Source organism: Cryptomeria japonica, chromosome 1, assembly GCF_030272615.1.
Source record: "Cryptomeria japonica chromosome 1, Sugi_1.0, whole genome shotgun sequence".
NCBI classification, from domain to species: domain Eukaryota; kingdom Viridiplantae; phylum Streptophyta; class Pinopsida; order Cupressales; family Cupressaceae; genus Cryptomeria; species Cryptomeria japonica.
Genome location: NC_081405.1, coordinates 619,559,202 through 619,583,638, shown reverse-complemented (window position 1 = coordinate 619,583,638; position 24,437 = coordinate 619,559,202).

The window sequence follows — 24,437 nt, the reverse complement described above, 5'->3', positions numbered from 1 at the left end:
GGAGACATCTCACTCTAAGAGTCTGTGCTCTTGTTCTAAGAATGATCCATTGCTCAAAAAGTGTAATGTTTATGTCATAAGCAAAGTAGAACAAGGATACCTACCGTCATCACAAGAGAAGATACCCCAAACATGCAACAATGTCATAGATCCAAGCAAGAGAGTTTTGCACTCTTTTAGCAAGGATAAGATAGTTGAAAAGGGATATCTTGTAGTATGTGTAAAGGAGATCCTTAGAGGAGAAGAGATCTTTGTACAAAAGACACCTATCCCCAAGAGGAATTGTCCTAGACAAAGAAGAGAATAAGAATGCAATACTTCCTTCTTTTGCGAGGTGAAAGTGATTCTTAATGAAGGATGATGCTCTTTTTAACCCAATTGGGAGAGTGAATTCATTATGGATGTAGTTTACCAAGTGCAAAAGAGGTTGTAGTCAAGGACTTACACCTCTTGTAAGAGAGAATCCTTGAACAAACAACAACAAATGCATACCAGGAATAACATCAAGTAATAAAGTTCACACCATCCACAAAATAGGAAAAAGTGGATCCTTAGATAAAAATAAGGAAAGATCATTGCCTCCCAAGGATAAGAACAATGAGAAGGACTTACACAATCTTCTAGGGAGAGATTTAGACATAAGCAAAAGAAGAGATGTATGAAATCACTCTTGTCCCCATAGGAACAAGAAAATTAGGCTATTATGTTGCTTCAAAAATATGATTGCACTTGAAATTGTACCATCATGAATGACAATGAGCCCCCAGTAAATGAGCTACCAATGTCACATAATGATGAGCAACATAACAGCCATTAATGTTATTTAAAGACATGATAGATTGAATGAGGTATTTGAATATGACATGCTAAATGCTCAACTATAAGTGAGATCAAAAACATGTATAAAATGATAAAAATTGAAGAAGAAAAGTCACATGAAATCTTAGAAGAGGGATGAGTGTAATTTATTAGAGCCTTACCCCTAGAGCAAAGGACTTTATGATGAATAGGATATAAAGATTCATAAGTGGATTTAGAAATTTGAGGGGAGTCATAAAGGGATTTGTTCATCGCCAAGATTTCCTTATGAGGGGATTGAGAGTTGATAGAAGTAGAAGATGATTTAGTTGAAGTGAGATCATCATCACTACTAAATATAGCATTCACATTGAGAGATGGTCTTTTAGATGCTTTGGTAAGTTTGCAGGGATTATAGCCGAGTCCAAAGGCATAATTGTGAAAATTAGTCTCTAGAGGAACTTTTATCCCTTGTTCATGAGCACCACAACCATTTCCATGATACCCATGCTTAGCAAAAATGCGAAAACCATGACCATAACGATCAGCCATTTCAGGAAGAGAAGGTGGTTTTTCATAAGACAAAGAATCAAACTCTTCATAATTAGAGGTGTGAGGAGAAGAAGTTTGAGAAGTGGCCACAAAATTATTGCTCATAGGTTCAAGTAAGACTGATTGATTTTTAGTTTCTTCCTTCTTTTTAACTTTAAATTCTCTAGGAGGAACCCTATACTCACCTACAAAGGTGGGATTAAAGTCAAGAGATCCCCAATCGTCATTTGCGAGAACCTTCTCAGGATCAAAAGCCTCTTCATGTGTAGATTCAAGTTGAGAAGAATCTTCATCCAAAGAATTTTGATTATCAGAGGGTGGTGATTCATCCATAGGTATCTTGTTTAAAGAGTCATCACTAGAAGAGGAAGGTTTAGAAGAACTCCCTTTAGAAGTAGATGTTTGCAAACAAGCTTGGAGATTAGTATCACCTATCAAGGTATATGTCTTATTGTTATAAATGAATTTAACTTGTCTATGCAATGTAGAGGGGACAACTTGCATACTGTGAATCCAAGGTCTCCCTAATAACAAGTTGTATGATAGATTTCCCGACATAACATGGAAAGGAGTAGGCAAAGTAATAGGTCCCACTGTGATGGGTAAAGTGATAATACCTAATGAAGACTTAGCCACATTATCAAAGCCTCGAATGGGATGAGAGTCAGGCTCAATAAGGGATGTATCCACATTCATCTTATGCAATAGATTAATGCTACACACATTAAGGCCAGAGCCATTATCTACCAGTGTTCGTCTTATAGCAGTGTCATTTATGATAACCACAATCATCAAGGGATCATATTGTTGTTGAATTTCACTAGTAGGCAACTCATCTTGGGTAAACACAATTTGAGCTTTAGGATTCATCACAGAGTTAACCAAAGGTACTATATTATTAGATGAATTAGGTGGAGGAACATTCAAATCTTTCAAGGCATCTTGTAACATTCCATGATGAACGGAAGAAGTTTGGATCAAATCCCAAAGGGATATCTTAGCAGGGGTAGCTTTAAGTTGTTCAATAAGATCATAGTCCTTACTAAGCATTTGTGAAATCCGAGGAGCTTGAGGAAGAATAGGTTGGGAAGGAGGAAGCGAAGTTGGGATAACTGGAGGAGGATTAGGTTGCGCATTGTTTCTTGTGTTATAGGTATGGGCAACCGCATGATAACTCTCTCTAGTCAATTGCTTAGCATACTCATAAGGGCTCTTAGAGGAATAACCTCCTTGCACAGTAATAACAGGTTTCTTAGGAGTGCAAAAAGAATCATTACCATAACCACCTTGAACCACTAAGATAGGCTTATTTAAAGGTTGAGAATTTTGAGAAGGACAAGCACCTTGGACAGTGAAGAGAGGTTTGTTAGGTGTTTCATTCACATGTATCAAATTGATTGAGGATGGTTTAGGAGAATGAACAAAAGTGTTGAAAGAATTATTGATAGTCTTCTCTTGCACTAAAATCTTATCACGGATCAAATCAATTTTAGGAGAGAGACAAGGGATAGGCATTGATGTTCTAGTAGGAAGAGTAATACTAGGAAAGGTCATATCATCCTCTATCATCAAAGGATCTACATGGGGAATAAACTCTCTAGGAGAAGGATCAACATTACTTTCTAAAGTCTCACTTTTGAGAGGGAGATCTTTGAAAGAGATGTTAATCATCTTGCTTTGAACTAGGGTATCCTTATGAGTGGAACCAAGTTGAGGAGAGGGAGATGCTTTATTTTTAGAGGGAGAATAATTGAGATTCAAGGAAGGGGAGAAACTATCAAGGGAGAGAGAATAATCTACACCTTCTTCTAATGGTTCATCCCAAATAGTGAAGTGGTTGAAAGGAATGTTTGAAGTATTGTCAATTTCGGGAGAGGAGATAACATTGTTTATTAATTCCTCATCCTTAGAAGGGAGAGCATCAATAGATGTGTTAAACTCATCCTCTTTCCTCAAAATATGTTCAATATGATCTTTAGGGGAGAGAGAATTAAGGAAATTGCTTATTATTTCATCTTCTTTCTCTAAGGGATGCTTATGAGTAAAACAAACTTTAGGAGAAGGGTAAGCATTTATCATTAATTCATCATCTCTAGTGGGAATTTTGTTGGAAAAGGAAATGCCATCACTAGGAAATGTAGGTATCATGTCATCTTCTTGTACAAAAGGATCCTCATGAAGGGAGTTTCTTTTAGGAGGAACATGAACATATGTCTCCAAAGATTCATGCTTAGGAAGGAGATCTTTGAAAGAAGTGTTCATAACCTCTTGTTGCACTAACATGCCCCCATTGGAAGGACCAACTTTAGGAGAAAATAATTCAATGTCCATCAATACCTTTTCACTTAGAGAGGCATCATGTAGGGAAGGTCAAGTAACATTAAGAAAGGTGTTTATGATATCATTCTCTTCCTCTAGGATAGCTAAATAGGAAGGGCACATTTTAGGAGAGTTGTCAAGATCACTCTTAAAGTCTTCATCCTTAGAGCATGGGAGAGTCTCAAACGGATTGGTAGCAACTCTTTTAGACACTAAAATGTTGTTATAGATGAGGGGAGGTTCTTTAGGAGAAGGAAAAATTGAAACAAGGGAAGCCAACCCATTATCACATCTATGAAATGAATGCATCATGACAACAATTTTCCTCTTTCAAATGATAACACATGCAAAATAGAAGGAAATGTTTAATTTTAACCAATGCAAGCACTTAGAATGTAGATTTAGAAAATGAAATTTATGATTCAAATGAGTTCCTAAATCAAATTTGAAATTATTGATCCCAAATAAGCTATCCACAAGTTCAACTTTGAATTGAAAAATTAGGGTTTTAGCAAAAATTTCCTCTAAATTTTTTTTTTGAATCTTGCAAGAAATTAAAACTTTTAAATACAAATTTGAATTTGAAAACACTCAAATTTGAAAACATAAATCAGAATTAGAGAAGATTGGAATTCACGTCGGGTTCACCAAAATGTGTGGGAGAAAAAGTGACACTAAGCAAACATGCCCTAATCTCACTTTCAACCACACACTTGTGGAATACGAAAGAGGCTAGAGGTATCACACAATTGGCTACTTCTTCTTGTGGAAGAGAGAGCCATGGGCTACCTATTAGGATTTCTATTCCTTTGTTGTAATTGAAAGATGAAATGATGCAAGTTCAATCCCTAACCCCAAAGTGCAAGTATGAACTAATAACAAGATTGCAGAATTGAACTTAAATAATGGAAAGCTGTAAACACAAGGACAAGACAAGAATGTAAATGCATACCTAGAGTTGAAATCTGACTGAAAATGTTTGGGACGGGGGTGCGGGCGCCACTGTCCTGATTCTGCCCCTGAAACTGCTCCGAAAACTGTTGTTTTGCAACCTGAAAAAGCTGTCAAAATGCTGAAACTTGCTGTCTGTCAGGAGGACCAGGGCGCCCAGCGCCCCTGTCGCAGGGACCAGGGTGCCCAACGCCCCTATCCTGGTAGGACCAAGGCACCCCATGCCCCTGTCCTGGTCTTTTGCTCTGAGATTTGGTGGGAAGGTCGGTCTCAGTCTGCTTCTTCCGGATCTGCAACTTCTGGCGTCGTCCGAATTTTGAAACCTGCACTTATATCTGAAAAGGTGTTTGGGTGGCTATATAGGGTTTTGCCTTAGTCAAACCCCCGCTTTGGTGATTTCCACCTCCACGAATAGCCAAGTTGTATTGTAAAATGTATTGTGTGTGCAGACCTAGTGTGTGTGCAAGGTCCTAAAATGCAAGAAAGCAAACTAGAGCAACCTAGAAAGTAAACCCTAATTGCTTGTAAATGATAATGTAAATGCTCTAAATAAAGATGCAATGTGATCTAAAGCATGAATAAATGATATATCAAAGCTTATGCAAAGACATGAAAACAATACGAAATCATACCCAACCCTCAAGGGAGGAGTACTAGCCAATCTTCAGTTAGTAATCTCCTATTGTTCTTCAATGTCTTCCAAGCCCTAAGTGGATGAATGAATTTGATAGATTCTTGATAGAATGATGTTGAATGTTGTTGAAGTCCTCAAAGATCTGCTCTTTCGCTGCATAGAAGGTCCCTGAAAACAAAAATCCGATCCCTTCAAATGAAGAAGGAGAGCTCTTATGTAGGAAACCCTAGATCAAAAATTCATATTTTGGCCGACCTAGAGATTGAATATCCCACCAATTTCTTGGGGTTAAGCTTTATTTTATGATTGGATCGTGCTCCCAAAATTTTGGGAAAAATGTCCGGGACCATGTGCACCGGGCGCCATGGTCCTGACAACTTTTCACCAAATTTTCAGGGCCGTCGGATATGATGATTTTAGAGAGAATCCTGAAGTTACAGGTGATTTCGAGATGTTTTGACCCCGAAACCAAGTCCCCAAGTTCGAAATAGGACCTAATTAGGGTTTTAGATTAAATGATGTATTGGAAGAATAAAATGAAAGGGGCACACTTTAATGAAAGGGCCCAACTTTATGATATGGGAGATGATAAAATAGAATCTTAGACCTAATTAATTTGATTAATTAAGTGCTAAAGCGGAAATGCAATGCAAAATGCAAAATGCGCCAAGTTGGGTGCTAAACTAGGTGTGAAATTGTACCACCCTAGCAAGTGCGTACAATTTATGATGCTACAGAATCGACCGGTACATAATGAAGATCCAATTACCCTGATATCATCTGAGGATTCCACAGTAATTGAGGAACAACAACAAACAAAGACTGAATCATTCTAAATATCAGATAATTGGAAACAAGTTTAAAGGAGTTATGACAAGAGGAAGATTGGCAAATGAAGAGGTATGTCTTATTTCTCAAATTGAACCATCATCAGTTAATGAGGCATGTGAAGATAAATTTTGGATTAAAGCTATGGAAGAAGAATTAGAACAAATTGAGAAAAATAACTCTTGGACATTAGTTCCCCGACCTAAAGATAAAAATGTAATTGGAACCAAATGGGTATTCAAAAACAAACTTAATGAAGATGGTAAGGTTATTAGAAATAAAGAAAGACTAGTGTGTAAGAATTATTCTCAGAAAGAAGGAATTGATTATAATGAAACCTTTGCACCGGTAGCTATAATTGAGGCAGTTAGAATATTTTTGGCTTTTGCATCACATAAGGACTACAAAGTATATCAAATGGATATTAAATGTGCATTTTTAAATGGAGATCTTGAAGAAGAAGTTTACATTGAACAACCTGATGGATTTTCTTTGATAGATAACAAAGATATGGTTTGTAGGTTAAGAAAAGCTTTGTATGGATTTAAGCAAGCTCCAAGAGCTTGGTATACAAGATTGGATAAGTATTTTTTCAAGATTGGGTTTTCTAAAGGAAATGCAGACAACAATTTATACTATAAAGTGACTAATGATGGCATCCTGGTTATAGAAGTATTTGTTGATGATATAATCTTTGGAGGAGAAGATGGATTATCTAAAGAATTTTCTATTAAAATGCAACAAGAATTTGAAATGTCTATAATTGGAGAAATAAAATTCTTTTTAGGATTGTATATTTCACAGATTGATAAAGGTATATTCTTGAGTCAATCCAAGTACTTAAAAGAGTTACTAAAGAAATTTGGGATGGACAACTCTAAATCGGTAAGCACACCTATGACCACAAATGACAAATTATCAGTAAGGGATGAATCTACACCTATTGATCCAGCTAGATACAAATCTATGATAGGAGGTTTACTGTATTTGACACAAACCAGAACTGATATTATGAATGCAGTATGTATTGTTTCAAGATTTCAAAGTAATCCTAGAGAAAATCATGAATCAGTAGTAAAAAGGATTTTCCAATACTTACAAGGTACTATAAATCTTGGATTAGGTATCCTATAGATGAAAACTTTGAATTATGTGCATACAAAGATGCAAATTGGGCAAGAGATGTGGATGATAGAAAAATCACCACCAACAGAGCATTCTTTCTTGGAAACAGACTAGTTTCTTGGTTGAGTAAGAAATAAAGTTGTACATCTTTATCAATAGTAGAATCAGAATATGTTGCAACAACAACTAACTGTATATAGGTACTATGGCTTAATCAAATGTTGAAAGACATAAAGGTAAAATGTAAGGAACCTATTACTATATATTGTGATAACACTACAACAATTGATATATCTAAGAATCCAGTATTACATTCTAAAACCAAACATATTTCTATCAAACTAAATTTTTTAAGGGAAAATGTTGAAGAAAAGGAAATAAAACTGGTTTATGTGAATACTAAAGAGCAGATTGTAGATATCTTTACTAAACGTCTGCCTAAGGATCCTTTTGAATATCTCAAAGATCAGCTTGGGGTCATACCCCCAATAGTAGAGACTTAGGAAGTCGATGATTATCATCAACCGACAGAATTAATAAAGAAATCTTTTATTCTAGCTTTGATGGGAAGCTTCCTCTCAAGGGGAGTAGTTGGTATACTAAATTGATTGGTTCTTTGTATATGAACTTGGCTTGGTAAGAACTTTGGCATTTCATGTCAAAAAGGGAGAGATTGGTATGGAAAAACAAAAGGAAAATAGATGTTGCTCCCAGGGGGAGAGATTGTTGTTTCAGAGAGATTATTACTCTGTGTATCTATATTTTGATTTCTGGTTATGATCTCTTTTTGGAGATTGTTGGTTTTTGGGTATTTAGCATTTCTATTATGGCATTTTGATGGTTTTTCCATCTTGTGTTGCCATCAATGCCAAAGGGGGAGATTGTTGGTATTCTGGTATGGTTTTGTCATTGATGTCAACACCTACTAAACACTTATCAACTCTAGCACTTTGGAGAATCCGCAACATTCATCAGCAAACAAGTGACTCATGCACAGTCACCGGTATTTGGTACACTAGCAAGATATTATGATCATCAGCACTTGGTTATGTTGAAGACATTGTGTGGACACTTTGTCTTGGAGTTTTGTTTATTGGTACATTAGCATTTGCATATTTGTTGTTACCGGCAAATAGGTCCAAGTTACACTGGCAAGTTTATGTTTTCTAGATCAACATGGCACGCTATGGAGATGACTTATTATTGTTGTAAATGCATTAAGCTGACATATTGAATTGGTTATTGCATTGGGTATTAATTGATATGCAAATTAATTTTATTGTAATATCTTGTATAGCCAACCTACTAAAATTGGTCTTAGGTTATGGTATAAATGTAATATCTTATTTGTAAGATCAAGTGTGGAATATGAAAAAGGATTGTGTGAAGGTATATGCAAGAATAAGCAGAGCTATACATGCAAACATCATTTGAAGATTGAATGAGGGTTTTTGTGAAGACAATCAGAACTACACCGGTACTGAATCTAGCATATGAAGATGTTATTTTGAGCAATACATTCTTATTGGATTTAACCCTCTGACTATAGTCAGTGTGACTCCCATTTTGTGATTGAACAGTGAGCTCTAGGTGCTTGGCCTTTTTGCATGTGCAGACCCCATTTTTGTACACTTACTATTTGCAGTAGTATCATCTGATTGTGGGTAAGGTTTCCCACCGTGGTTTTTCCCCTTACAAGGTTTCCACATATAAATATTGGTGTTATGTGTTGTGGATGACTTTGTCTTTATGTTTCATGCACTAATCCTTATCGATATAGCAACTAACTATTAAAACTATCTACTAACATATTGAACTGGTTTACCGATATTAAGCATTAAGTTGGTTAAGTTGTTTTTGGTTTGAATTTATTTGATAACTGATTCACCCCCCCTCTCAGTTGTCTCCAGGACCTAACATATGACCATACCACCCTCTCTATTGCCTATTCAATCCCATCAGTTACTCCTATCCTTTAGGATGCACTCTTCTCATGACCGGCAGTTTACCTAATATCCTAAGTCCTACTCTTGGAAAGAGATGGCATTTGACCTTGTGCATTTTTTTTGGCATGATTTTTTCTTTTTCTTTTATTTGCATCATTTTTTCTTACGACTACTCCTATCTATGGCTTCAAGGATCATTCTATATCTTGGTATATTTTGGGTGGGTGTATACTAGGGCATGTCTTTGTGGTATAGCATGTTTGATGGCTTTTCTATATGGTGTTTAGAGGGTTGTGTGCAAGGGATACCTATTATCTGAGATTTAGTTCATGCCTTAGATTTTCATGACATCCTGTTTCCTATAATCAGTACTATAGATCATCTTTGGCAACATCAAAACTAGGTTTGCGCTCCACATATGCACAACAACAAAATCCTCCCATCTCCATTCATTCACCCATTGCATCCATGTATTTTGGAGACCTCAGTTCATTCAACTCATCCTTTCTTCTACCTAGTCCTATATCATTGTATTATGGTCGACACATTCTAAAAATAGTTTCCCTTGTATTGATCATTATCATTGCTTGCATTTTTGTATTATCATTAATTGTGTCATTCATTTTCATTGTCGATTTAATTTATTTGAATTATTCATTTTCATACATACTCATCATTTTCATATAGTTGCATTATCATTATGATTCTTTCCATTATCATTATTATTTTTTACATTATCGTTATCATTTCTATCATATAATTACCTTATTATATAGCTACATTTATACAGCTGCATTATAAGTGCATCTACATTCATATTTGAATTTTTAAGTTCACTACATATTAGGTTAATTGCATAATAAATATGGATGAAAGTTTAATTAAATCCCATTCACACATTAGTATCTCATTACAGTGTCCTAAAACTGCACCCCTTGCAATTTTGAGCACATTTTTGGGCCCTCACCTTACTAGTGTCATGCCCATGCTTGATCGGGACCTATTTATGCTTCCCTTATGCAACCAAACTTCATATTTGCATCGTATAATTTGCATAGCCCTTTGATCCTAGCCTAAACTGGGGTAGGACTAGGGTACCATGCCCTGGTCCTCCCTAATTGGGACCTATCTTGGGCCCTAGGCCCTATTTCAATTTTGGGTTGAAAATGTTGGCATTTTTTATGATTATGTTGTGATTGTCATTGATGGACACACACTTGCATTGGGATCATTTTTCTATGTATAAGCTAAAGCTCAACCGGGACTTGTTCCAATCGGTATGATGCATTATAGTCTTTAGACTATTGGTGTTTTGCAAAAGTGATTACCGATCTGAAGCAGTATGTTAACCCCAAGCAGTTTGAGGATCTCAAGCTGTACGAAGGATCAAAGTGGCATAACACATATTTCCCAATCTTTATTATGTCAAACTGGCAACTGGCATTTTGCTTGAACCAGTATTTTGTATGAACCTGTAATACTCTGTGATGAGTTACCAACCAACATTTTGTGATGAGTTACCATCCACTGATTGTTTGATGGTACTGACACTTTAACAGTGCATTTTGTGTCATGTTACAGAATATGTCCAGATGCATTGAACCTAGGAAATTATATTGTAATCCTATTGGACCGACATGAAATCAGATTCCTTTATAAGGACATCATGTCTAGGGTTTTAGGTTGTTGTTGTGGTTGATGTTGTTGCTAGGGTTTAAGGTGGTTGAGGAGTTAGAGAGAGTATGAATGTGTAGCAGACTGAAGTAATGCTGGAATGCATTAGGAGCGAGCTATCAAGGATCTAACCAAGCAATCTATGCTATTAGCTAGATCACTAACTTGTTGATTACTCTCATCTTCGATAAGTTTGTAGCCCTTAACCGGGTAGGCCCAAAAGCCTCTTGTAAATCCTCTAACAAGGTGGTTCACATCTATGGATCTAAAATCCTCTAGCAAGGTAGTCTTTAATCAGACTTATCTCCTAATAGAGATTGAGATTCCTAATAGGATCTATTCTGGTAAAGAAAATTGTAAGACCTTAACCGGTCTGGTCTGGTTCCTATTCTGCGGATAGTTACTTGTGAGTTCCATCTCACCATCGTTTTTCCCATTTGGGTTTCCACATCAAAATCTCTTGTGTTATGGTGTTTGTGCTTCTATGGGTGAATGCATTATTTACTATTTGGTTTGCATGTGTGCTAACCGGTTTGTCTGCTAAACTATTTTACCAGTTTACTGTTAGTCTAGCAAAGTGTTTAAGTGCAAATATTTTTGGCATACTAATTCACCCCCTATCTCTTAGTATCAATAAATTGGTATGAGAGCCACCCTTTCTATAAGTATAACCACTTGGAAAGAGATATGGGGGAATACACATTGAGGGAACTTACTCATCAGCTCACTCAGTCTGAGCAAGCCTATGATGATCTTATGGTCAAATATAAGGCATCTCAAGCAAAGAGGAGAGAACATGCTGAAAAGTTGATGGAGCTATTTGAAAATAGTTCCTCTGATGAAGTGGACATGGAAGCCCTGATTCAAGAAGTAGAAAAGTTGAATGAATCCAATTCCAACCTGAGAAAAGAATTGGAAGGACTAACTATTCAAATGTGTCAAGAGCTTGAGAACCAAAGGAAAGCTGAAGATCTGGTCAAACACAAAGATCATGAAAACTCCAAGCTGAAGCAAGAGATCAGTGCCCTAACTGCTCAACTCCATGCGAGCAAAGTGGAAAAGGAAGACATGCAAGGAGAACTAAACATTGCCATCTCTGAGAATGAAAACCTGATGGAAACAAATGCTGCTATTTGCAAAGAACTCTCTAAGTCAAAGTAAATACTTGCTAAGTTCAACAAGTTTATTATCAAGCTAGAGAAAAATCTTAAATCTACCAAACTTGTCAAGAATATTGATGGACTTGGTTATTCTGGTCATGAGGAAGGTGAGACCTCTAGCACAAATGCTGGAGCATCAAAGAAACAACCAACATCAAAGGATAAAGGTAAGAAAAAGTGTAAACATGTTTGCTTTAGCTATCTTAAAGAAGGACATACTCCAATGTGTGTAGGAGTAAGGCTTACAATAGTTTTCCTTCTTTTCTAAATGATAAGCCTAGATCCTATAAATTCAATGGTAATTGTTATGCATGCAACAAGTTTGGGCATAGAGCATCTGAATGCAGGTTTGTTATGAATAAAATGGGAAGATATCCTCAGAGGACACAACGAGTTGGTCCTGAACCTTTTGTGAATCGGAATCACAACTGGTTTAATGCCTTCAATCATCAGTCAAGAAGTAGTGGCTATCAAGCGGCAACCCAATGGAGAGAAAACTGTTTGATCTGTCATAATCATGGTCACACTGCTGCAACATGTAGGTGAAGAATGACAACATGAATAATGGACCTTGGAGAGCACCTCGATTGGTCTGCTATCACTACAACAAACTGGGTCACATTGCCAGATTTTGTAGATCAAGAAAGAACATATCTAATGATATACCGGTCACTCTAGAAGGAAAGATTGATATTAACACTATTCAAGTGGATATGAACAAAACTTGCAAGAAGAAACCAGCGGTGTTAAAAGAAGAACCGGTTTCTGCACCTAGTGTGGAAATATCGAAACCGGCAAACTAAGCATCACAAAAGCTTAGGGGGAGCAAACGGCAAAATGTTTCAAACCCCTGCTTTACTTTGGTAAAAGACCTTAATCATTATATGATACCTATCATTTGGTGGAAGACCAGAAATGGTAACAGGAAAATTAGGGTTTATGCCCTAATGGTGGAGCATTAATTGTGGTAGGTGAGGAATATGTTTAAAAGGAATATTCAAATCATTTCTCACTATCATTTTTCAAAGTGAAGAAGGTTTTCAAGTGCAGAGTTATGAAAAAGTGATTTGTGTTGTGATTCAGAGAAATTTTATGAACCTTGAAGGAGATTCAAAAGAAAATTGCAAACGGTCAAGAGAAGAACTCAAACCGGTGATTCAGCAACCAACAAAGAGAAAGGCAAAGTGGAATTTGCAAAGCCCTAAATTCTCAATTTTCAAAAGGTATTTCTCGAGCTTTCTATTTTATCATGGCTTATGCATCTCGTGATAGTTCTAGTGCAATTGTCGATTGTATGGACTTCATTCAAAGAAAATAAAAATATAATGCTTTGTCACAAGTACCGGCTGGGGTTATAGTAGAAGAAGGGATTTCAGATTATATAGACTGCAAAATCGAAGACCTAGGGTCTCTTGAGATCCATTTGTAGCTAGTTCTATTCTATAGGAAAGATAAAAAGATCAAACTAGAGTATAGCATTTTGGAGAAGAAGAAACTTCACAATGCGATCTACTTCCTGGAGGATTTCATAGATGACCACATCAGAATTATTCTAAGTAGAGTTCATGGTGACAAGATGTACCTAGAGAGAACACATGATATCACTCCTCAAGATATTCATGTTGTCACTAGTTTCTGCAATATAGGAGAAGTGTCTGCCCTAAGGAAGGTCAGCTAGATGGAAATGTCCAAGCTTACCGGTTCAGTGAGTGAATCATGAGGAATGACTATTAATTCCATAAAGGATGACCTCGTGAAATATGCATGCATGGTGATTGGATACCGGACATTCCTTGTCAGTAGAATTAACTCTATATCTGCTGCAGTGGTAAATGTCACTTACCAAATGATCAAGGATGATGCATCATTCGACCTATGCACTGGTATGCAAAGGCAACTCCTGTTGAATTTGAAATCAATCAAACAAGATAGTGCATTGAAGTTCAAGTTTTGTCATCTACTGGTCAGATTATTCTTTTATTTCCAAGGTTACTTCCTAGAAGTGGGAGACATTTAGTGGTCTGTGGACCAACTGGTTACCAAGCAGATCAAAGAAAGTCTGCAAGTAGTCAAAACTGGCTACCCTAATGTTCTAAACAAGTACTTTGATGAGTTAAGAAGAAAGATGAGCCTAAGGATGAGGATATCCAGTGACATAGTCAATAAGCATGAAGGTGATATCTGCTTTATCATCAAAGTTGATCAATGCATAATGGAGGCCATTGAGCCTAGATAGGAAGAAGTGGAGCCTATGGGCTATGAGGTGATGTATGATATGATCGATGGGTATGCATCTACCCTAATTGCCTCACCCCTAGATCCCAAGGCAAAGACAACTGGCACATATCTGGAAAGGGTTGCATCAGTTCTGGAACCTCCTAAAAAGAAAGGAAAGGCAGTGCCATCGGCATTGACACTAGTTACTCTAGCCAGTCCCAAAGTGACCAAGTGGCCACCGACAAAGAAGAAACTGATAGTGACACTTGCCAAAGTCTTCAAGAGGAAGAGGAAGACAAGGAATGCCTCACCGGACTTAGAAGAAACTATGTCTAATGAAAAACCTAAGAAGACAAGACAAGCAAAGAAAAAGACAAAGAATGAACCGGCATCATCAACACCGATAAATATTGACATTTCTTCCTACAAACCTTTGACACATTGTCAAAGAACTATCAAAAACATTAGGAGAAAAGTGTTGAATGATTTGATTGATTGTTTTGATGATTTAAATGATGATGAAAAAGAAGCAATTGAAAAAGAAATCATTAAGTATTTATGTGTTAATGACTGTTCGCCCTCAGAAATTAGATCTGAGACACCAGATTCTTTGTATAAGTCCCTAGCTAATAAATGACACATTGCCATAGAGAAAGAATAGGAAATCAGGGAGAAAGTTTTTTCTCAATACTTTCCTAACCTGTCTAATTCAGAGTTATTTGATGTCATCAACCAAAATAAAGGACTCTTCTTCACCAGAAGAAGAAGACTCTAGTTGTTCGAAGGAAGAATTGATGATGTTGAAAAAGATACTCATCTTCATATGAAAACAATGGTTCATATGCATAAAGTTCTTCAAGCTAGCAAGAAGGCTGAACAAGAACCAACAGTGACAAAACCGGATGAAGTGTTTGATGATGAAGGAAATCTAGTTGTTGAGCCTATCGACACTATTGATGTCGATGCTTTGGATGGAGAGGATGTTGCTCAGGGTAAACCATCGGAAGCAACATGATAGGAGAAGCAAGAAGAACAGGAAGTAAAGCAAAAGGAAACTGAGGACAAAAAGGAGGAAGCAAAGAAGCAAGTGAAGAAGAAGAAAGCAGAAGAGGAGAAAAAGAAGAATGATGAAGAGGACAAGAAGAAGAAAGAAGAGGAGAAGATGAAGAAGAAGAAGGATGAAGAGGAGAAGAAGAAGAAGTATGAAGAGGAGAAGAAGAAAAAGGAAGAGGACAAGAAGAAGAAGGAAAAAAATGAGGAGAAATGGAAACAGGAAGAAAGGAGAAAAGAAGAAGAGGAGAAAAGAAAAGAAGAGGATGAAGAGAAAAAGAAACAAGAAGACACAAGGAGGAAGAAAGACGAAGAGGATGAGAAGAAGAGAAAGAAAGAGGAGAAGCAAAATGAAGCAGAAAAGAAGAAAGAAGAGGAAGATAGGACAGAGGAGAAGAGAAAGGAAGCAGAGAAGAAGAAGGTAGAGGAGGATAAGAAAGAGGAAAAGACTAAAGAAGTGGAAAAGAAGAAGGCAGAGGAGGACAAGGAAGAAGAAGTGGAAATGAGCACACAGATGGAGACTCCTAAGGCAATTGGTAGTCAAGCCAAACCGGTTGACCTCACTAGTTCCATTGACCTCGAGTCTACAAGTGAAATGGAGCTACTGTAGAGTATCAAGGCTGCTCAAGAATGTCTTGAATTGATACGAAGGAAAAAGGAGTAGGATGTGATCCAAGCGGTGGTGGACACTCTTACCAATTTGTTACCTAGCACAAACCTCCCCAGCACTGACTCATCATTGGCCCAATTGAAGCTCCTATGCATAGTAGTGGATGATCAAGTGCAGAGCTTAGAGGAGGTTGCAGAGGCAAATGCCAAGAAAGAGCATCAAAAGGCTCTCAACATTTCCTTGGTGAAGAAGCTTAATGAGATCTAGTCTGAACTGCAAAAAGCACAGAAGGATATAAGGAATGCTCTAGATGAGGGGAACCTTCTAATCAGCAAGATTTTCCAACCCCATCTATTCTGTGATGATGTGTTTGCATAGAAGAAAAGCCTTCAATCTTATTTACAGTCATACATGAGCACCTTCAAGCCGCCATATGACTCCTTTATAGCTTATGGCAATTCGTTCATCGGTTTCATATCTAGCCTACTAAAATAGAGAATGAGATTAGCACCCGGTCATGAGATTTGCAAGAGCTACAACTGGTTCTACTCCCACATCTGCAAATACTTGAGAAGTGCTATCTTAATCTTGATGCCTTAACGGTGACACAGGAGATGAGCACAATAGATGCCATGGAAGAATAGGTCTCCCAGATGCAGACAGAGAAAGAAGTAGCCACCTCCCTACTTGAGTCTTGGTCTTTATCTATGAAACAATTCTTGTAGGACTTTAAATCTATTTTTGGCAAGTTTGATTCCTTATTATCATAAACTCTTATTCTTTTAATACTAATGACACAGGTGTTAGTCTGTAATATTTTGTTGTCATTGTTGGCAAAGGGGGAGAAGTATAAATTTTGAAAGTTTTGATGAATACTTTCATATGATTTTCTGCAAAAGGGATAGTGTATATGCTTAGGGGAGTAATTTTGATTCTGGCATATTTTTTTTGTAAAAGACTTAAATGTCAAATTTTTCGAAGTGTTGCCATCAATGCCAAAGGGGGAGATTGTTGGCATTTTTTATGATTATGTTGTGATTGTCATTGATGGACACACACTTGCATTGAGATCTTTTTTGTATGTATAAGTTAAAGCTCAATTAGGACTTGTTCCAACCAGTATGATGCATTATAGTCTTTAGACTATTGGTGTTTTGCAGAAAGTGATTACCGATCTGAAGCAGTATGTTAACCCCAAGCGGTTTGAGGATCTCAAGCGGTACAAAGGATCAAAGTGGTAGAACACATATTTCTCAGTCTTCATTTTGTCAGACCGGAAACCGGCATTTCGCTTGAACCGGTATTTTGTATGAACCAATAATACTTTGTGATGAGTTACCAACTGACATTTTGTGATGAGTTACCATTCACCAATTGTTTGATAGTGCAGACACTTTAACGATGCTTTTTGTGTCGTGTTACAAAATATGTCTAGATGCATTGAACCTAGGAAATTGTATTGTAATCCTATTGGACCGACATGAAATCGGATTCCTTTATAAGGACATCATGTCTAGGGTTTTAGGTTGTTGTTGTGGTTGATGTTGTTGCTAGGGTTTAAGGTGGTTGAGGAGTTAGAGAGAGTATTAACGTGTAGAAGACTGAAGTAATGCTGGAATGCATTAGGAACGAGCTATCAAGGATCTAACCAAGTAATCTGTGCTATTAGCTAGATCACTAACTTGTTGATTACTCACATCTTTGACAAGTTTGTAGCCCTTAACCGGGTAGGCCCAAAAGCCTCTTGTAAATCCTCTAACAAGGTGGTTCACATTTGTGGATCTAAAATCCTCTAGCAAGGTAGTCTTTAATCAGACTTATCTCCTAATAGAGATTGAGATTCCTAATAGGATCTATTTTGGTAAAGAACATTGTAAGACCTTAACCAGTCTGGTTCCTATTCTGCAGATAGTTACTTGTGTGTTCCATCTTACCATAGTTTTTCCCATTTGGGTTTCCATGTCAAAATCTCTTGTGTTATGGTGTTTGTGCTTCTATGGGTGAATGCATTATTTTCTATTTGGTTTTCATGTGTGCTAACTGATTTGTCTGCTAAACTATTTTATTGATTTACTGTTAGTCTAGCAAAAGTGTTTAAGTTAAAAGATTTTTGGCATACTAATTCACCCCCCACTCTTAGTATTCATCAAAAAGTGAATCCATTATGTTGGCCTCTGTTAGAAAATTAAGTATTTGACAATAAAAAAGAATATAACATCTTTCGCTCTCATTTTGATAGATCATCATAGCACACAATCATAAGGCAAGAACATGAGAAGGTGGAAAAGGCAAGGAGGCTACATTCAAGCATCAAGCATTCAATCATTTATCATCTAGCATTCGTCAAGGCTACATATTCTCCATTGGAGCATCATTACATCATTCATTTTCAAGCATGTGTGTGTGTTAGGGTTTTGTCATGTTCATTCCATTTCATACAACATATGCGATTACATCCAAAAAGAAGATTATCGATATCAATTATTGTAGATCTGAAGTTATACCTTTTTAGAATTTATTTCAAGCATTTGTAGTATTTCATTCAAGGTTGATTCCAAAATGGGATTTGCCATAGGCAAACCTCTATTCCAACCCCTTTCCTCTTCTTTCCATGAATAGGAAACATGTGCACAACTGTACTTCTGGAATTAAGCTTTATTTGCAGACATAGAAAAACATTTTTCGATGCGCAAAAAAATTCAGAAGACCAAGCCGAGGGCACTCCTATTCAGACACATGGTCCTTGCAACTTTTACTTGATTTTGCAGAGAAGCTCCGATTCATCTAAAATTTATCAAATCCAGGTGCATGACCGAATCTTGAATCTGTAGCTCATTCTTTTGGCATACCTTGTCTTCTTTTCCAACACTTTACTTATTTAACTTACAAAAGCTGGTCGAACAAATTCAAATTTCAACAAATCTACTTTGTTTGTATTGTTTGTATTCTTTGGGATTGGTTCCATTGGATTCATTCCCCTCTTTTGAATGTAAACTTTCATCAAGTGAAAATTGAGCATAGTGAGTCTCCCCTCCCATGTGTAGAATTGGCTAAGCTCCCAATTTTCCACTTTACATTTTGGTGAAGCTGACTCCCTACACCATTAATTCTATGTATGCAATTTAAAATTAAAATTTTCATTTACAAGTTTGATTTCCTTGCAAATTTAAAAAATTTAGAGGTTGATTTCATTAAAAACCTAATTTTCATTTTCAAAAGTGAACTTGTGAATTTCTTAATTTGGATTACTTATTTCAAATCTGAATATTCATTCAATTTGTAAATTCAAAATTTCATATACAAGTCAAAATTCACAATTAAATTTCAAAATTAAGTGGTTAATTTTAAAAAGCCTAATTTTCAAATTTTCAAATTGAGCTTGTGGGTTGTTTAAATTTTAAATTTCCCTCTTCAAATTTGGGTGCTAATTTTAAAATTCAATCTCACTTTTGCAACCTTGTATCACATTTCAATTTCAAATTTAAAATTTAAAATTAAGTGGTTAATTAAACAAACCCTAGTTTCTAAATTTAAATTAATCTTGTGCATTTTCCTATTTTTCAAATTCCAAATTCTAATTAAAGATCTATTTCCAAATTTAAATTTTAAATAAAATGGTTCTCTCGATAAGACCCTAATTTTAAATTTAATTCTCTTGTGGACAATTTGAAATTTAAATTTAAAAAAAAATTTAATAGGTTACTTAAAAGAGCCCCAATTTTTAAAACTAAACTAATTCTTTCAATTCTAAAATTTCAACATTTCAAATTTAAATTTTAGAATTAAGAGGTAATTTAGCAAAGACCTGATTTTAAAATTGGATAAATTCAAATCTTCTAGTGGGATATTTTAAATTTAAATTAAGAGGTTCAAGGCCCTAATTATAAATTTAAATTTCCTAGGAGGTTGAATAATTTTTCAAAAAATGAATGATCAATTTTTTTCTAAAATTTTGAATTATTGATATTCCAATTTCCAAATCTCAACTTTCAAATTCTCATTTTCAAATTTCATTTAAAAAACAATGAAATTTGTGAATCTTATCAATTTAAATAAATTAAGTGGTTTTATTTATAAAATCCAATTTATTTTTTAATTATTTGCTTGGACTTAAATTTCAATATTAATCATGACAATTAATGGACTTGACCTATTTTCTATTTCACATATGATTACATTTCTTTTTACATACATTTATTATAATCATGTGTTGGATAATGGCTTCTTTCACTTCATGTTACTTTTTTTCATTCATAGCACTTGGTCATATTGCATTTTTCTGATTTCCAAGTTGATTCCTTTTCATAGATTAGATCTCAAAGCTTTCATTTTTCATGTATGTTGTGTTATGGCGACATTTTTGGGAAAATACATTTCATACATAGATCACCTAAAATATGTTGTAGATTCTAATCCTAGAGATGACAATGAGAAACCTAATAATTGTACCTCCCCAAGGGTATCTAATGTGATGAAGAATGAGCTAATACTACTATCAATGATCTCTCTAATGGAGAGAAAGCATTGAAGATAAAAATGGCTCCATATTCTTCTCATACACATACCCTTCTGCAAGGGGGGCAATGTCAAAATATTGGTGTTTCCATCTCTCTAGATCTTCCTTATTCTCCTAGAGCCTATCTTAAACATCAAAGAATTTGTAGAGAAGATGATGTTATGCATTTCATTCATGATCTCTCTCCCCATATAACATTAAGAAAAGATGAGGCCTTAGATGATAAGGATCTTCCTTCATAATCTACCAAAGAGGATATGTATGATGAAAGAAAGGAAATTCCTCCCCAAGATATTGCTTCTAAACATTCATACACTACAAATTTCAAAGAAATTTATTGTAATGTTCCCTCGTATTCTGAATTAAAAGATTCTTATAGGAGTGGTTTTAACATAATATTAAAAAAAGTTATAGAGGACAAGGACATGGAAATTTTCAACAAGGAATTTGAGTACCTATAAACCCTCTAACACAAATCACCACAAAAGACCTAGGAAATGATAATAAATCTCCTATGGATGAACTCCTTAGGATTCAAGACCTCAAAAATCATCTTGCAAGACAAAAAGCCATTAGTGTTCACAAAATAGTTTCTTCTTCAAAAACTCCTTTTTGCTCATTTCATCAAACCCATGATCACCATGGCTATGATTGTCTCGATTTTCAAAATTTAATAAAATAACTTATCGATAGTGATAAAATTAAAATCATGGATGACAATCCTTCCTCTTCTAATTACAACTCTTTTCCTCAATCTCAAAAGAATAAACCTACATGTATTAATTATCAAGAAAAGTTAGCAACTAAAATCTTTTTAAGGTTGAAGTATGATAAGAATATTGCTTTTCCCTTCTTCAGACCTAATTACAATTATAAGCATACGATAGATGATCCACATTGTCTTTTTCATAATTATTATTCTCTTTCTCTTGGAAAGTATAAATAATTTAAGGAATTTGTTCAAGAACAATACGATCATGCTCGTATATGTCTTTCAATAGATCTTTCTCTCTTTCTAGGTGAAAAGGTAGTGCCTTATCACTCCTTTCACCCTCATGTTTCTCCTCACCCTATGACACAAGTAGTCAGCTTAATTGGGGGCTCTTTATCATTAGAGGTGGTGCTTCTTCAAAATTAAATATCTTGGGGTAGCAACATGATTTCCCCTCTTTCTCTTCTCTTCCAAAGGTTTCACTATGTTCTTTGTGATTGCATTATTCATGCATTGATGTCCTTTCTTGCATGGAATTATCCTTCATGAAAGAACATATTTGTTTCTTGGATGGGACCTATTCCTTGTTTGAAAGGGTGCATCTTTTATGAATAATCTCTCCTTAGAGAACTTTTGTAAACTTTTCTTCTTCCTCTTCCTTTCACTTTGAAAATTATCTCTTCTTTTGTATTGTGTTATTTATCACTTGATATATTTTCTTGCATATAGTTATCCTTCATGCGAGAACATGTTTGTTCCTTTGTTAGGACCTATTCTTTATTTGAAACAATCTGACTCTTATGAATAACTTCTCTCTAGAAGATGCATAATTTTCCTCTTTTTCCTCTTGCTTGGGGGGCAAGGATGAATTTTTCAGCCTCTCTCTTTCTATCTAATATATCACTATTCCCTTTTAAGTCTTGAATTTTTCATGTGTTGATATCCTTTCTTTAAATGGCATGTCTTTTATGAATAATCTATCCTTAGGGGAATATGTGATCTTTCTTTCTTTCTCTCTCTCTCTCTCTCTCTTTGAAGATTACTACTTCTTTTGAGATGCATTTTACATAAACTAATGCATTTTCTTGCATTGGATATTCATTCATGTGAGTATATTGTGCATTTCCTTATGCTTAATCTCTCCTTAGAAGATTATGTCTTTCTTCCCTTTGTCCTTGCACTTTGGGGGCAATGATTGATTTCTCCTCCTCTCTCTCTCTCTTCTCTCTAAGGTTTTACCTTTCTTTTGTGGAGTGGTGTTTGTTCATGATTGGGCAATGAATTCCTTGTGTGAAGTTATTATTTGCTCAAAGATTCTCTCTTATACAAGAGGTGTAAGTCCTTGGATAAAACCTCTTCTTTGGTTTGAAATTTATATCTATCATAAACTCACCCCTCACATTGGGCCCAAAATGTGTCATTCTTCATCAAGAATCCCTTTCACCTAGCAATAGGAAGGAAGTAGGAATTCTTGTTCTGCCTCCTATATTTTGGTAGAAGATTCTATATTTGTTCAAGATAACTCATCTTGGGGGTGGATGTCTATTGAGAAAAGATATTTTCTCCTCCAACGATCTCCTTTGGACTTGTGGCAAGATATCTCTTTTTCAACTATCATATCCTTGCTCGAAGAGTATTCCATCACTAGCTTGGATTTATGACATTGTTGCCTAAAGGATATCATATTGGTGTGGAAGGTAACATATCCTTGTCTCTAGATTCCTTAGGACATCAACATAAAACTATTTTTACATCTTAAGGTGGGGGGGGGCACCCACATCACTCTACTTGTACCATATTGTACTATAACTCTTGCATATCATTTTTGCATGTCTTAAATAGGGTGTTGATTCTCTTAACCAGAGTAAAAAATATTAGAGAGAGATGCTTCACACTCGAAACTAGATGAAACATTTGATATATATCTTAGACGGGGTTAACACATCACCAAAAATATAAGTCTTAAATGAGATGGCCTTGGAACTAGGCATGTATCTTTTCCACTTGACATTTACACATTTGCACACACACAATCGCCCCTTGGAATTTTAATTTGTATCACATGTCTTGAACATGCTTAACCACAATAAAAATAGAGCAAAGACTCTTACACGGGGTTCTCTAAACTTGAAACTAGACATCACTTTCACACATGAATGAGGATGGGTGGAACTAGCTAAAAATAGCTAGACTATTCTTACTCTCTTCCCCACATGGATCACCTAGATAAAAACATCTAGGGGTGAGTTGTCCATGTCCTTTTCTCACCATGGATCACCTAGACAAAAACATCTAGGGGCGATTAGTCCATGTTCTCTAATTCTCATGGATCACCTGGATAAATACATCTAGCATGTATTCATGCTAACTGTCCTTCCTCTCATGATCTCATATATTTTCTATTGATAGTTCATGGATGATGCTTTCTTTTCTCTTTTATGTGATCATTTGTGTTTGTGAGATGACATTTTTCAAGAATGATATTAGTTGTTGAGACATTTTGATATCAAGATCTCCTTGGCTAGTTGACTCCGGGTCTTGTGTGCCTTTTTTTCTTTGCCTTTGTTTGTCTTATTGTTTTTGTCTTGTTTGTGTGCCCTTGCATATGTTTGAGTGAGTTAAGATCCTAAGATTGGGGACTTAGTTCCTCAAAATTAGTGATATCTTATATTCTTTGTGATTTTTCTCCACATTCCTTATATTCATTTCCCTTTATTCTACTTTACCATGATTATTTGCATAAGCTCATACTCCGGCTAAAGTGGGGGATAAATGTAGCATCCAAAAATTGCACCCCTTGCAATTTTGACCATATTTTTGGGCCCTCACCTTACCGGTCTCATCCCCATGCTTGATCGAGACCTGTTTATGCCTCCCCTATACAACCAAACCTCGTATTTGCATCCTATTACTTGCATAGCCCTTTGATCATATCCCAAACTAGGGTAGGACTAGGGAACCACACCCTAGTCATCCCTAATTGGGACCTATCTTGGCCCATAGGCCCTATCTCAATTTTGAGTAGGAAAAGAATCCCCTATGACGACCTCTATTGAAAAATTAAATATTTGACAATAGGCAAGTATATAAGGAGGTCTTCCCCTCTCATTTTGATGGAGTGTCATAACACACAATCATAATGCAAGAACATGAGAAGGTGGAGAAGGAAATGAGACAATATTCAAGTACCAAGCATTCAATCATTTATCACCTAGCATTCCTGAAGGTTGCATATTCTCCATTGGAGCATCATTACATCATTCATTTGCAAGCATGTGTGTGTGTTAGAGTTTTGTCATGTTCATGCCATTTCATACAACATGTGATTGCATCCAAGAAGAAAAG